General features: G+C 43.5%; 1 long non-coding RNA gene across 1 annotated transcript in view; it reads left to right on the top strand.

Annotated features, from left to right (window-relative positions):
• LOC309526641 overlaps positions 1–6,147 on the top strand; it is a 173,693-nt gene extending 167,546 nt beyond the window's left edge. The window contains exon 3 of the long non-coding RNA XR_014216772.1: positions 6,079–6,147. This is a non-coding gene — a long non-coding RNA (uncharacterized lncRNA). The remainder of the gene's footprint in view (positions 1–6,078) is intronic.
• Positions 6,148–15,694: the final 9,547 nt, after the last annotated feature.

The following is a 15,694-nucleotide window of genomic DNA, read 5'->3' as shown; positions in this document are numbered from 1 at the left end:
CCCCGCAGGAACTCGCAAGACATTGTCGTCTTGCGAAGCAAGCCCATAGGAAATTCGTTTTGCGAAGCACCTCCAAAACGGAAAACTCTTTCGTCTAGCGAGTTTTCCGTCTTGCGAGGCATTCGTCTTGCGGGGCACCACTGTATACTGGTCTTCGTGTTGCTTGTGTTGTTTGTTGTTCTCCTACTACTTTCAATGCTCACCGGGTTCTGGGAGAGGGAGTGGTCTGGAATTGCTTTCTAAAGACTGTCAGCTGTCCTCCCTCTGGTGCTTCTTCTTCCTCCTCTCCCATTATTTCCCAGCTTTCCCCCTCATCTGCCTCTGAGCTGTGATCTCCCTCAAACCTCTGATGTGATTCTCAACTGTCTCCTCCTCCTCTGGAAGGGTCAGGCTGGGGAGGCAGTCACCACCATTCCTCCTCTGCCTAGTCCCTGACACTGGTACCTGTTGCACAATTCCTCCATAGCAAATAACCAACTAAAGAAGAGAAAGTGTTTTGGGCAATCCAGACAATGCAATCCACATGTAGGAGAAGGTTATCCTAGGATGGCCTATAGTTGGTACTACTCACATTTCCCTTTCAGGGACAAAGGTGAGGAGATTGCAGCTAGAGGTATGGTGGCATGTGTTTATTTCTATGCCCAACATGCTGTGGCAGTCTCTCTCTCTCTCTCTGTGTGTGTATGTATGGTGCAAAGCAGGGCACCCTACTCTCTATACACACAAGATACCACATGAGTTAGTGCAGTGGGTAGCCTTCTAAGCCTCAAAATAATTCTAAATTAAAAGTTGAAATTATCACAGAAAGCTATGGGTTAATGCAAACATGCAGAAATTGCAAGTATTCCCCGTTGTGCCACAGGGACCCCTGATGGCAAGGTTGCCCAATCTGGACCCATCAGCTTTCTTCTGATTTCTGTTTGATGCTTAATGTGTGGTACAACTTGCACATGTGCTTCATGACATTGCTTTCAAAAGATGGTCACAAATAAAGAAAAAAACCCTCCAAAGACTCATAAAACCTGTCAAGAACACAATGATGGAAATGTATCTAAAAAATGGAATATTTCTCGTACTCCTCCTCCTTTTTTTAAAACAACAACAACAACAAAAAATGCTGCTAGACATAATTATAAAATGACATACAATGATGATCCTGTGATAACAGATAGACCTTGAGGTGCCCAGATGTCTAGCCACTCATAGATTATGTTGCTGGAATGGAGTCTAAGTGATCTACACTCAGGCTTCTGCCCATCCACCAAGGTCAAATGCAGATTGCCATGCAAACGGTAAAAGAAAAGTCTCAGCACTGCATTTATTAAAGCAACTAACAAAAGGCTTGCTATTTTGACAGCTGGGGAAGGAGCAGTGCACAGCAAGGTCCCTGTCAGTTGGGGCTAAGCTACACAACACTGGACTGTGTAGCAAAAAGCTTTTCATTTATATATAGAATTGAATAGCAACCATTCACCAAAGTAAAAAGGGCACTGCTCCTGGTTTTCATGATCCACGGTGATCTCTGCCATGAGGAAGATGCAGTGGCCCAAACAATATGATGAGAGGCATGGCCAGAACTATCTGGAGTCTTGGTTGACCACAAACTTTACATGAGCCAACAGTGTGAGGCGGCAGCTAAAAAAGCCAATGCAATTCTGGGATGCATCAATAGGAGTATAGCATCTAGATCAAGGGAAGTAATAGTGCCACTGTATTCTGCTCTGGTCAGACCTCACCTGGAGTACTGTGTCCAGTTTTGGGCACCACAATTCAAGAAGGACACTGACAAACTGGAACGTGTCCAGAGGAGGGCAACCAAAATGGTCAAAGGCCTGGAAACGATGCCTTATGAGGAACGGCTAAGGGAGCTGGGCATGTTTAGCCTGGAGAAGAGGAGGTTAAGGGGTGATATGATAGCCATGTTCAAATATATAAAAGGATGTCACATAGAGGAGGGAGAAAGGTTGTTTTCTGCTGCTCCAGAGAAGCAGACACGGAGCAATGGATCCAAACTACAAGAAAGAAGATTCCACCTAAACATTAGGAAGAACTTCCTGACAGTAAGAGCTGTTTGACAGTGGAATTTGCTGCCAAGGAGTGTGGTGGAGTCTCCTTTTTTGGAGGTCTTTAAGCAGAGGCTTGACAACCATATGTCAGGAGTGCTCTGATGGTGTTTCCTGCTTGGCAGGGGGTTGGACTCGATGGCCCTTGTGGTCTCTTCCAACTCTATGATTCTATCTGAGCCTTCTTTGTCTTGGAGTGAGATCAGGACCCTGGACAGGAACCAAGGCACAAAGGCAAAGGGGTTCAGGACCATGGACAGCAACCCACAGTGCTTCTGCTTTCCCAAATTCAGAGTTAGATTTTCACCTCCCAACTCTAGCCCTCCACAAAGTCCAGGCACTTGTCCAAGACTTGCATGGTCTCTCCTGATTCAGATGCTACAGAGAAATAGAGAAGGGTTCCATCAATGTACTGATGACACCTTCCAAATGACCACCCCCAACAGCTTCATGTAGATGCTAAATAGTATTGGGGACAAGATGGTGTCCTCAAGACCATGCTGCACCTTACAGCACAATGACCAGGGAGCCGAAATATAATCACCAAATGCTAATACCAGAAACTGTTCCCAGAGATTGGACCAGAACCACTGTAAAGCTGTGCCTCCAATAGTCATCTCACTGTTTGTTGAGGAGGATACCATGGTTAGTGGTATAAAAAACCACAGAGAAATCAAGAACAATAGGGTCACAACAGGGTCCTTCCCCCAATAAGAATAATCCTTATTGGCCTTGGTGAAGACTTGATATTTTCATCCCCCCAAAAGTTTTTGATTTGAGTTCCTACTGAAATGAGGCTGCATTTTAATGTTTTAATGTTGTATTTTAATCTTGTTTTAAAGTTGTATTTCAATCAATTGTTTTTATACCTGGTGTCAGCCACTCTGAGCCTGGTCTTGGCTGGGGAGGGTGGTGTATAAATAAATTATTATTATTATTATTATTATTATTATTATTATTATTATTATTATTATTATTCTATCAGGGCAGCCAACTCAGAGCAAGGCCAAGGCTTGAACCTGGACTAAGATGGGACATGATAATTCATCCAAGAGTACTCGTAACTGTCTCACCACAATCTTCTCCACCACCTTCCCCCCCCCAAAGGGTTTATTTGTGATTGGGTGTCACAATTCAATGGGTCCAGGGTGGGCTTTCATATATACATAGAAGTGGTTGAATGACTGCATCTTTGAAGATGGCCAGGACAAATCCCTCCTGCAAGGATGTGCCTTCCCAACCTTTCCTGCTGTTGCCAATATATTTCTACCTGTAGTCTTCAGGAATGCACACTTTTGCTGTTCTGTGGATCTGTATATTCCTGAGTAGCCATGCTTCTAGTAGTCTCACCCGAGGCTTTCCAAGAGAGCCAGGTAGCAAATAAACATAAAATACGCCCCATCCAAAATACAGGTCTCTAACGGCAAGACATTATTAGCCTTCAAGCTTAATACGCACTTGGCCTCGCTTTACTGCCAGGCAATAACATTATACATTCCTAATAAGAATCCCAATGTGTGAATCCTCCCCCCCCCCCCCCCGAACTGCTGGTGTTGCTTGAAGAAATCATAAAACACTGGAGCAAAACAATAAAGTGGGTTATAGTGGGATCCACATCAAGCTACCTTAGCAACAGCCAAGTTGAGAAACTTGCTTTTCTTTTTGCTTTAGGTTATGAAACATTGGCTTGGTAATGCGGGACATGCATATTTGATACTTTAGCTTCAGGTTTTGTTCTCAGGCTCTCCAAAGCTAAATCACCTGGGCTAAGGAGAGTAAGATGGCAAATTGGCCTTTCCTCCTGAAGCACTGTTTGTTAGCGGCGAAGCTACCCTATGTTACCACCTGTATAGGGTAGTTCCGTATAGAGAAACTGGGGCCCTCATGTAAAAGACAGCTGCATCGGTCTTAAGTTCCACTCCACGCTAGGAGGAAAGGAGAGAGGAAGAGGCAAATTTTTCGATGTCTATCCCTGTACTCCCCGTGCCCTTAAAAAAAATCAGCTTCACACACAACAGAGTTGGGGAACTCTCTGTAGTAGAATAGAAAATTATGCTGGAAACTACAGGGAGAAGGGGTGTGGAGTATATTGGTCCTCCTGGCCTGACATACTAGGAAGTCTCTTGAGTTAGATTTGGGCCATTTCTTTGCAAGCCTCTTGCTACAAAGTTCTGAGTGATTATGCACCCTTTCTTGTGGCCACCTCCTTAGGATATTTCCTAGTGGTGATGAGGCCTGCAGATCACAACAGGTTATTAAGTTGTGCTGGTTCTAGAAGGCCTTGGGTTGAGTCCAAAGTGCCTGCTATACAGACCGCACTGTATCACAACATGCTTCTTCTTTGAGACTGTAATGCCATTTCTGCCAAGTAAAGCCCCAGTCTAGCTGCATGACTTTCCCACATGCTGGGGGCAAACTCAGCAAACTAGGCAATATGAACCCTTCCATGAACTCTGCCCCAACTAATGGAGGGTTTCCAAATAAGAATGGGTCTTTTCATTGGTGGGTCTCTCAACTGTGGAATACTTTCCCCAGGGATAACTGCCTGGTGCCATCCTTGTCAATCTTTGGGTGCCAGGCTAAAGCCTTTTTGTTCACTTAAGTCTTTGGTAAAGCCTCTCCTCCTCCCGGAGGGGAGGGATTGTGATCGGGAACTGTTCCCGTTCTCTGCAGGGGGCGTTCCGGTCCCTGCTCAACATCACTGCTGATGCGCCACGTTCCCCGGTCAGGCTTCCTATTGGTGGGAAGCTCAGGGGTGGGGTTTAGCCGCTCAAATGTGGCCATGGCAGCTCTTCCCCTCATTGCACTGCCAGGTTTTCATCGGGTCACCCACCCACCCTTCCCTCTAGTCTTCCTTTGTGCTTGACCTTGCTATGGACCTATGGGTGGTCGCCTTGGTTGCCCAGGGGGCCTGGTAGGAGTTTTTCCCAATTGGCAAATTGGCACCGGCCACTTGGTTTTTCGCCTACCTCATAGCAATTCATCACAACTTTTCCGGTATTGGAGGTTAGGCATTGGAATGTGTTGTCGGTTTAAGGAAGGGCAGGGTGTAGCCATCGCCTACCCCTTTCATTTATGGGTATTCCATTAAAGGAATCCGGTGGTCATGGATCCTGTCCGATGCCCTACTGGGGCTGGTGGCCATGGCACGACCCCCGGTGACATCAGGGGAGAGCTTACAGTTGTATTTGCATCAACAGGCTCCCCCTACTGGTGGTTAACCCCTGCTAGACTCACCCCTCCCCGAGTGGATGGAGTCAAACTTTGCTGTTTTTTTCCAATGCCTAAGCCAATACCTCTCACATGCTGCGATCAATAAAGTTGTGGCCTTTTCTAGCCCATTAACCTAAAATACTATGTTCATGTGTCTTTCTTACTCCTAAGCGAAGGGGAGGGTCCTCGAATCACAATTAAGCTTCCTCCTGTGTGGGTGTTCATCTTTTAGTGGGGTAGATAGAACTTGCCTTGATTAATATGTTTCTAGATGAGCATTTTGTGTTGTTCGTTGCTGTTTTTCTTCTGCTTTTAAATTGCTTTTTTTTGTATTTTATCTTATCAAGTTGCTCTCACCCTTTTTCTTTCGAATAAAGTGACTGGCAAGCATAGTAAATGATCATGATGATGCAGTGAGCATTTTCAGCAGCACTGAACTGACAGAAAAGGTTTATTTTAAAAAAAAGTTCATAGAATTGTAGAGTTGGTAGGTCTCCAAGTGTCATCTAGATCGACCCCCTGCAATGCAGGGATCTCAACTAGATTATGCAACACAGAGATCGAGTTTCTTTAAAAATGGTTTTGCTTAAATAAATCAAGCAGGATATTTACATGATACAGTGGTACCTCGGGTTACATACGCTTCCGGTTACAGACGCTTCAGGTTACAGACTCCACTAACCCAAAAATAGTGCTTCAGGTTAAGAACTTTGCTTCAGGATGAGAACAGAAATCAGACTCTGGTGGCGCAGCAGCAGCAGGAGGCCCCATTAGCTAAAGTGGTGCTTCAGGTTAAGAACAGTTTCAGCTTAAGAACAGACCTCCGGAACGAATTAAGTACGTAACCAGAGGTACCACTGTATAAACTATGACAGCATATCACAATAGGGGGAGTGGTATCAAGGAAAAACATATGGAAAGCTTTCCCTCCATCCTTTTTGGGTCATCTCCACTTTCACTCTTTTTCTTTCCCTCTCACTTCCCCTTCCATATTGTTTCTCTTTAATTTTTCTTTCCCTCCCCACTCTGTTCATTTCCATTTCCCACTTCCTCTTTCAAATTCAGAGGAGATACTTGTAAATTCAAGGGGGGGGCACTTCAAATGAACCCATGCCCAAATTTGACATCCCTGAACAGTGACCTTGAGGAAGAGCAGCTCTTTGGGAAGTCTGACTACTGTCCTCCACATAAGATGCTCATTTAATTTTCTATGGTGGACTGTGATTTAGTTCTTTCCACTATACTTTGACCTTGTTTACAAGTAATACTAAGCCAAAACCATGGTTCAGAATGGACATGCAAGCTCCTGGAGCGGAAATCGTGGCTGTTTTACTCCTGCTGGGGCAGTTCTGCTACTGAACTAAACCACAATTTGGCTTAGTGTGTCATCCAAACTCAGGGCCGTGGTTTATCTCTCACTAGCAAACCATGAGCTCCATAGGACAAAACTGGGTTACAGCTCATGATTTGTCCGGCGATAGCTAAGCCAAAAGTCCAGATTCAGATTACACATTACATCAAATTGTGGTTTAATGCAGTGTGGATGCGGAAGAGGGGCAGTGACCTATTCTCTGCTCATTCATGGTAAGTCATGGTTTGGCTTAGTATTGTGTGTGAACTGGACCTCTGGGCCTGAAGCTGATTATAATTCAGTGCATTCTGAGAGTCTTATCTACTTGTGTTGACTTCCATATATTTAGGCCAGAGGGATTTTGAGCTGGCATCTTTCCTCCCACCCCCGTCGGGGGCTCTTCCCTGAAGCAAGCACACGTTCCTACATTTAAAAAAACCTGTCTCATAATGCTGTTTCTCTGGTGCTGTGGGAGATGGAGGGCAAGAGATGCTTGTTTTTGAGGTTAAAGATCCTCTCTGAGAGCTCTAGAGTGAGAGTGAAAAACCTTCGGAGAAAAATGAGTATCCCCGACCCTCAGCTAATACATTTGTAAAAATTGACAAGTACTGGATGTGCTGCAAGGCACAATAAATATCCTTCCAGTTTACTGCCAAATGATGCTGCAGGATAGTAAATAACTAAGTCATATCAGCACACCGCCTATTCTGTCTCCCCTTTATGGATGGAAATTGAGCTGGAGATTGTCGATTTGCTTCACTTTGGGGACAGAGTTTTAAATGCGGATACTTTCAAATTCTCCTTGTCCCCGCATCAGATATCAGTATTGCAGCAACGGCAAAGCACACCCAAACTGGCAACTGGATGGAGGTATTAAAACTGGGTGAAAGAACCGTATGAAGAACCTCATACAACACAGCAGGCACACTAGCAACTGGCATAGCTGTCAACTTACAGATTTGAAAATAAGGGACCAGCAGCCTTGAAAATAAGGGATCAGCAGCCAAAATAAGGGATTTTAGTCAACTAGCAGCCAAATGAAGCCTCAAGCGGTGGTTCCCATAGCGCAGCAACCCGGCAAAGGGGATGCAGCAAGGAAAACCACTGTCACTTCTCTGCTGGGAAGCGCTGAGCAAAGGCAAGTCCCCAGGCAACATGGCCGATTTGATTGGCACAAGGCATGCAAGCTCAACCCCCCAGTCGTTCTTAGACTCCTTATTGGGTGAGCAACGCAGCCAAGCAACACAGTTGGAGCCTCCCGCCTCCCGCCTCCCTCCTCCCTGGCTGGCAGGGAGGGATGGAGAGGAGCTGCTTCCTTTGAAACTCACAAAATTTAAGGGACATCATCAATAAGGGACAGCAGCGGGACACGGCGCTGGGATAAGGGACTGTCCCACCAAATAAGGGACGCTTGACAGCTATGGCAACTGGTTGATTATACTGTGATTGTTAAAATGGGAATGGGAAGTGTGTGTGTCAAAAGATATTGTGGTCTTATGCAACCAGCGACTATGACCAATTCTGCTTAATCCCACGAGTTTAACTCAACGTTGGGCTCTTCAAATTGTTCTGCCTCTGCAAGCAGCTTGAGTGTCAGGATGCTGTCTGCGGCTCCTGGTTGGTTACACAGGAAAGTATAAAGACAAGGAAAAGTTTCTTACCATCCTTTTTTATTTCAATCTTTACAGAGAGAGGCTATAGAACCCAGCCTCTTGGATAATGGCATTGCCCTGAGTGAATCTCCACCCCCCCCGTCTCTCCCACTTCCTCATTCGTCACTTCTACGGGTGCTGCTACGTGCCCTCTGTCTTTGAGCTCTTTGCTCTCCTACTTTTAAGGCTTGCTGGTTCTGAGAGATGGAGGGTCTGGAATGCTTTCTAGTGACAACGTGTCAGCCAGCTGCTACTCCTTCTCTCCCATTATTTCCCAGCTTTCCCCCTCATCTGCCTCTGAGCTGCGACCTCCCGCAAACCACTGTTGTAAATCTATACAGTGGTACCTCGGGTTAAGAACTTATTTTGTTCCGGAGGTCTGTTCTTAACCTGAGGTACCACTTTAGCTAATGGGGCCTCCTGCTGCTGCTGCGCTGCCGTCGTGCGATTTCTGTTCTCATCCTGAAGCAAAGTTCTTAACCAGAGGTACTATTTCTGGGGTAGCGGAATCTGTAACCTGAAGCGTCTGTAACCCGAGGTACCACTGTACTGTCTTCCTCTTCCTCCTCCCTGGAAGGGTCAGGATGGGGAGGCAGTCTCCACCATTCCTCCTCTGCCCAGTTCCTGACATTGCATAGTTCCTCCACTCCTCCCACTGCATGCTGTTCTAGGGGTTCTCTTGACACACACACTCCAAGCCATTTTTTTGGGGGGGGGGATGTGGGAAAGCCCCATAGTGCAAGTGGACGTTTTTGCGTGACGATTCCCGCCCCCCACCAGTTAGAATAAATAAAGACACCGGACACCAGAATTTAAGGTTGATGGGCATCAAATGGCCACAACTTTATTGGTTACAGGTAAGAGCGGTATTGGCTTTAAGCATTGGTCCTATCAGACTATCCGGGATAAAACTGGTAGGGGTTAACACCAACAGGGGGAGCCCCTGAGATGCACATCCCTAGGCGCTCCCCGAGGCCCTAGCCTCCATAGGTTTCGGACCTATGGAGGCCCTAGCCTCCATAGGTTTCGGACGAGGCAACGCCCCCCGGAATCCTTTATCGGACTACCCTTAAATATTTGGGGGAGGTGATGGTGCTCCCCCCCAACTCATTTGCATAATAATACCCCTACCAATGCCTAAGCATCAAAACCAAGGTGTTGTGACGTTTTGCTACGAGGTAGGCAAAAAAAACCAAACGGCTTTCAAAACAATGCCAATTAGCCAAGTGGAAAAACTCCTACCAGGCCCCTTGCGGTGACCAATCAAGGTCCATAGCAAAGTCGGAGGGAAACCTAGAGGGTGGGTGGGTGGGAAACTGGAGCTGAAGTGAAGAGGAAAAAGGGGCGTACTCGGGCCGCGCTGACCTTAAATGCCTCAGCTAGCTCCGCCCCTGCAGCCAGCCGATTGGCTGGCCTGGGGTATGACGCAGCCCGAGGATTCCCTGATCGTGCAGGGCTGCAGCCAGCCCCGTGCGGATGTTAGTGGGTGTGAGCCCGCAACCCCCCCTGATGTCGGGAGTGGCTTTGTGCAGGGCTTCTGCTGACATGGTTGGATAGGTGGATTCCATCACAGGTGCTTATGGATGCATGACTGTTCTTTGCCCCTTTGTACATTTCATTTTTTTTTATAAATAGATTTTTATTAGTTTTCCATAAGTAAAAAAGAAATCACAAAAACAAAAACATAAATAAACACAAAAACGACTTCCCCATACCACCCCTTTTCTGCGTTCTTGTTTCAAGATTTTTCAGCAACCCTTTTGTATTATACTTATTTCTAACTCGTAAATTTAACTTCCATAAAAAATTTAAAACAACTGTAGTTCTTTATCTCTTATAACCCTGATCCTCTAATTCTCCAAATTACAACAGTTTTTAAGATAAACTTTGAATTTGTTCCAGTCTTCGTCCACCGCCTCTTTCCCTCGGTCCCGGATTCTGCCAGTCATCTCTGCCAGTCCCATATAGTCAATCACCTTCGTCTGCCATTCTTCCAACGTGGGTAGATCTTGTGTCTTCCAATACTTTGCTAGAAGAATTCTTGCTGCTGTTGTAGCATACATAAAAAAAGTTCTATCCTTCTTTGACACCATTTGGCCCACCATACCCAGGAGAAAGGCTTCTGGCTTCTTATTAAAGGTTCTCTTCAGAACTTTTTTAATTTCATTATAGATCATTTCCCAGAAAGCCTTAATCCTCGGGCAGGTCCACCAAAGGTGATAGAAAGTTCCCTCCGTTTCGTTACACTTCCAACACTTGTTATTGGGCAGATGATAGATCTTTGCTAACTTAGCCGGAGTCATGTACCACCTGTAGATCATTTTCATAATGTTTTCTCTTAAGGCATTACATGCCGTAAACTTAACACCAGTGGTCCATAACTGCTCCCAGTCAGCAAACTCAATGTCATGCCCTATATCCTGTGCCCATTTAATCATACTAGATTTCACCATTTCATCTTGAGTATTCCATTTCAACAGCAAATTATACATTCTTGACAAATTTTTAGTATTGGGTTCTAACAGTTCTGTTTCTAGTTTTGATTTCTCCACTTGGAAGCCTTTCTTTCTGTCCTGTTTGAATACTTCATTTATCTGTCGGTAATGTAACCAATCTCTCACCTTAAACTTCAATTTCTCAAAACTCTGCAATTTTACTTTTTCACCATCTTGTTCTATCATTTCACAATATTTAGGCCAATTAGAATCCATATTCAATTTTTCCACTTCCTTTGCCTCCATTGGTGACAGCCATCTAGGGGTTCTACTTTCAAGCAAATCTTTATACCTTATCCAGACATTATACAAAGCTTTCCTTACCATATGGTTCTTAAAACCTTTATGCAGTTTTACCTTGTCATACCATATATATGCATGCCAACCAAATCTGGTATCAAACCCCTCAAGGTCCAAAATGTCTGTATTCTCGAGGAGCAGCCAGTCTTTCAGCCAGCAAAACGCTGCTGATTCATAATAGAGTCTTAAGTCCGGCAGGGCAAAACCCCCTCTATCTTTTGCATCTGTTAGTGTCTTAAATTTTATTCTTGGCTTTTTGCCCTGCCAGACAAATTTCGATATGTCTTTCTGCCACCTCTTAAAACAGTCCATCTTGTCTATTATTTGTAGTGTCTGAAACAGGAATAACATTCTAGGCAATACATTCATTTTGATAACAGCAATTCTGCCTAACAAGGAAAGTTTCAACCTTGACCATATGTCTAGATCTTTCTTAACTTCTATCCAACATTTATCATAATTGTCTTTGAATAAGTTCAGATTTTTCGCTTTGTACATTTCAACCCCTTCATTGGCCAATCACCCTTCAGATGATGCTGGACTCCAAATCCCATCAGCCCCAACTAGCATGGCTAATGGTTCAGGATTGATGCGAGTTGTAGATAGGCAACAAACCGGAGGTCTGCCAGCTTCTTATCCCTGCTGTATGTCATAGGGAGAAATACTGCTAGGAAGCACTGAAAGCCTGGGGAGTTTATGGTGGCGTGGACCAAGCACACTTTTAAAAGGTAAAGGACCCCTGACAGTTAAGTCCAGTCGCAGATGACTCTGGGGTTGCGGCGCTCATCTCGCTTTACAGGCTGAGGGAGCTGGCGTTTGTCCGCAGACAGTTTTTCTGTGTCATGTGGCCAGCATGACTAAGCCGCTTCTGGTGCAACGGAACACCGAAACCAGAGCAGGGCACGGAAATGCTGTTTACCTTCCCACTGGAGCGGTACCTATTTATCTACTTGCACTGGTATGCTTTCGAACTGCTAGGTTGGCAGGAGCTGGGACAGAGCAATTGGAGCTCACCCTGTCATGGGGATTTGAACTGCCAACCTTCTGATTGGCAAGCCCAAGAGGCTCAGTGGTTTAGACCACAACGCCACCCGCGTCCCTGGCACAGTTTTAGGTTGATGCATAAAGAGCAGCTACAATTGGAACTCCTATTTGGGGACTTCCCTGGCTTTTTTCTGGCCCATGTAGGACCAGTCTGGATAGTTAGCCTTGGTGAAGACTTGATGTTTTTATCCCCAAAACAGTTTTTGATTGTATTTCCGCTGAAATGAGGCTGCATTTTAATGTTTTAATATTGTATTTTAGTCTTGTTTTTAAGCTGTATTTCAATCAATTGTTTTTATATTTGGTGTTAGCTGCCCTGAGCCCGGTCTTGGCTGGGGAGGGTGGGGTATAAATAAAATTTATTATTATTATTATTAATATGATGTCCTTGCTTCAAGAAAAGAAAGTTCCAAGCTGAATTGAAAGCTAAGGAGCTACTCAAACTAGGAAGAAAAATAATGAAAACTGAATAAGAGGACAGAGGAACTTCATACCCCCAAAGCAACAATTGCACCTTACTAGTCACAATGGCCATACCCTACCACCAGTGTCCTTGACTACTAGTTGCTGGGACTCACAAGTGGGATGTCAGGTTCTGCTTGTGGGGTTCCCATTGCCATCTGGTTGGCCTTCTCCAAGGAGGCTCTTCTTATTTAAATGGGTGATGGAAAGAGGAGGAAAAGGAGTGGGCAGTATGGAGGAACATAATTGTTGTGACTTCTAAAGAAAATTAATCAGCTAGCAAGCTGACAGCTGTTCTGCTGCCTTCATTTACATCTCATTTGTAGTGTTTACCTAATATTTGAAGTGCACTTCCAAGATAATTAACCAGGAGTCTGCATTTTGATTTTAGAAAGGGGGAGGGGAGTAACACAGGGGAGTGTGTGCGTATGTTGTGTCTGTCTATCACCTATCTATCATCTATATCTATCTATCTATCATCTATCTATCTATCTATCTATCTATCTATCTATCTATCATCTATCTCTATCTATCTATCTATCTATCTATCTATCTATCTATCTATCTATCATCTCTATCTATCTATCTATCTATCTATCATCTATCATCTATCTATCATCATCTATCATCTATCTATCTATCATCTATCTATCTATCTATCATCTATCTATCTATCTATCAATCTATCATCTATCTATCTATCTATCTATCTATCTATCTATCTATCTAATCTATCTAATCTACCTATCTATCATCTATCTATCTATCATCTATCTATCTATCTATCTATCTATCATCTATCTATCTCTATCTATCTATCTATCTATCTATCTATCTATCTATCTATCTATCTATCATCTATCTATCTATCTATCTATCTATCATCTATCTATCTATCTATCTATCTATCTATCATCTATCATCTATATCTATCTATCATCTATATCTATCTATCATCTATATCTATCTAAATCTATCCTATCTATCTATCTATCATCTGTCTATCTATCTGTCTATCATATCTGTCTATCTATTTATCTATCATCTATATCTATATCTATATCTATATCTATATCTATCTGTCTATCTATCTATCATCATCATCATCATCATCATCATCTATCATCTATATCTATCTATGTATCATCTATCATCTATCATCATCTATCTCATCTATCTATATCTATCTATCTATCTATCTATCTATCTATCTATCTATCTATCTATCTCTATCTATCTATCTATCTATCATCTATCTATCTATCTATATCTATCATCATCTATCTATCTAATCTATATCTATATATCATCTATCTATATCTATCTATCATCTATCTATCTATCATCTATCTATCTATCATCTATCTATCTATCTTCATCATCATCATCATCATCATCATCATCTATCTATCTAATCTATATCTATATATCATCTATCTATCATCTATCAATCTATCTATCTAGTATCCAACTAAGTCAAACTCAGGTGTTGCTGGATGACAACTCCCATTATCACTACCCATTTACTCAGCGGATTGGGGATGATGGGATCTGTAGTGCCAGCAACACCTGGGAACCCCAAACTGAAGAACACTGGAGTCCATTGGAAGCAATGGACTTAATTTATTCAAACCTCTTGATTTCAATGGGTCTTCTTTGAGTATGTCACAGTTAGATATTACACATGTTAGGGCCTAAATGAGAGGCAGGTCAGAGTGGCTTTTCTTAGGGTGGAAGACTGGGGAAGGGGAAGGGGAAGCTCTCAGGTGGAAGGCAAGAGGATTCAACTTTCTGTATGCATGGAGATTAAGATATAATGGTGACCGAGGGCTACATAGATATATTTATAATTTTGTGTTTTATGAGGATCATATGAGGATTATTATTAACGTATTTTACTTAATTTTTCTCTTCAGTTTTTTTCTGTTTGATATATATATTTATTATTCTCTTTAAAGGTAAAGGGACCTCTGACCATTTGGTCCAGTCGCAGATGACTTTGGGGTTGCTGCGCTCATCTCACTTTACTGGCCGAGGGAGCTGGCGTTTGTCCGCAGAAAGATTATGGGTCATGTGGCCAGCATGACTAAGCCACTTCTGGCGAACCAGAGCAGTGCACGGAAACGCCGTTTACCTTCCCACCGGAGTGGTACCTATTTATCTACTTGCACTTTGACGTGCTTTCGAACTGCTAGGTTGGCAGGAGCAGGGACCGAACAACGGGAGCTCTCCCCATCGCAGGGATTTGAACCGCCGACCTTCTGATCGGCAAGTCCTAGGCTCTGTGGTTTAACCCACAGCGCCACCCGTGTCCCTCATATTATTCTCTTTAGTTTAGTTTGATTTTTATGGTATACAGTGGTACCTCGGGTTACAGATGCTTCAGGTTACAGATGCTTCAGGATACAGACTCCGCTAACCCAGAAATAGTACCTCAGGTTAAGAACTTTGCTTCAGGATGAGAACAGAAATTGCGGAGCTGCGGCGTGACAGCAGCGGGAGGCCCCATTAGCTAAAGTGATGCTTCAGATTAAGAACAGTTTCAGGTTAAGAACAGACCTCCAGAATGAATTAAGTTCTTAACCCGAGGTGCCCCTGTATTCGGTTAAAACCTTTAATAAAATTGATGTTTTTTATTTTTTTAAAAAATGAACATATATTAATGGGATTGTGCTGTTAGTTAATTTCTGTTCCACTTTCCTGCAAAAGTGTATGATACAGCACACAATGTGTTGAAAAGATACTCAATATAGTGTAAAAAGTCAGCAATAGGAAATAGAAAAATACTGAAAAACTGTTAAAACTGTAGCATATGTCAATTCTCATGGTTCTCATATTCTGTAGAGGTGTTTTAGGAGAAACTCAGCAGCAACTTAAGGCAATGCAGACCTTCCCAAGAAATGTTGGCTGTCCTACTGACATTCTTTTGGAACCTTTAAAAATCTCCTCCATTGTTTTTCCTGTTTTGCTTATAGTAGTTGTATTATGCCTGACTGTATATTAAATGACACACTTTATAGTTGAATCAGTTAGGCTCTTTGAGGCATGTGTACTGCAAGTGGGACTTGCAATCCTAAAATGCATTAAGCGGTATTTGTTCAAGGAGTTGTGCTA

Source organism: Podarcis vaucheri (assembly GCF_965113315.1).
Source record: "Podarcis vaucheri genome assembly, chromosome: 2".
In the NCBI taxonomy this organism is placed as follows: domain Eukaryota; kingdom Metazoa; phylum Chordata; class Lepidosauria; order Squamata; family Lacertidae; genus Podarcis; species Podarcis vaucheri.
The sequence above is the reverse complement of the archived record's forward strand: the minus strand, read 5'-3'. Positions and strand labels throughout refer to the sequence as shown.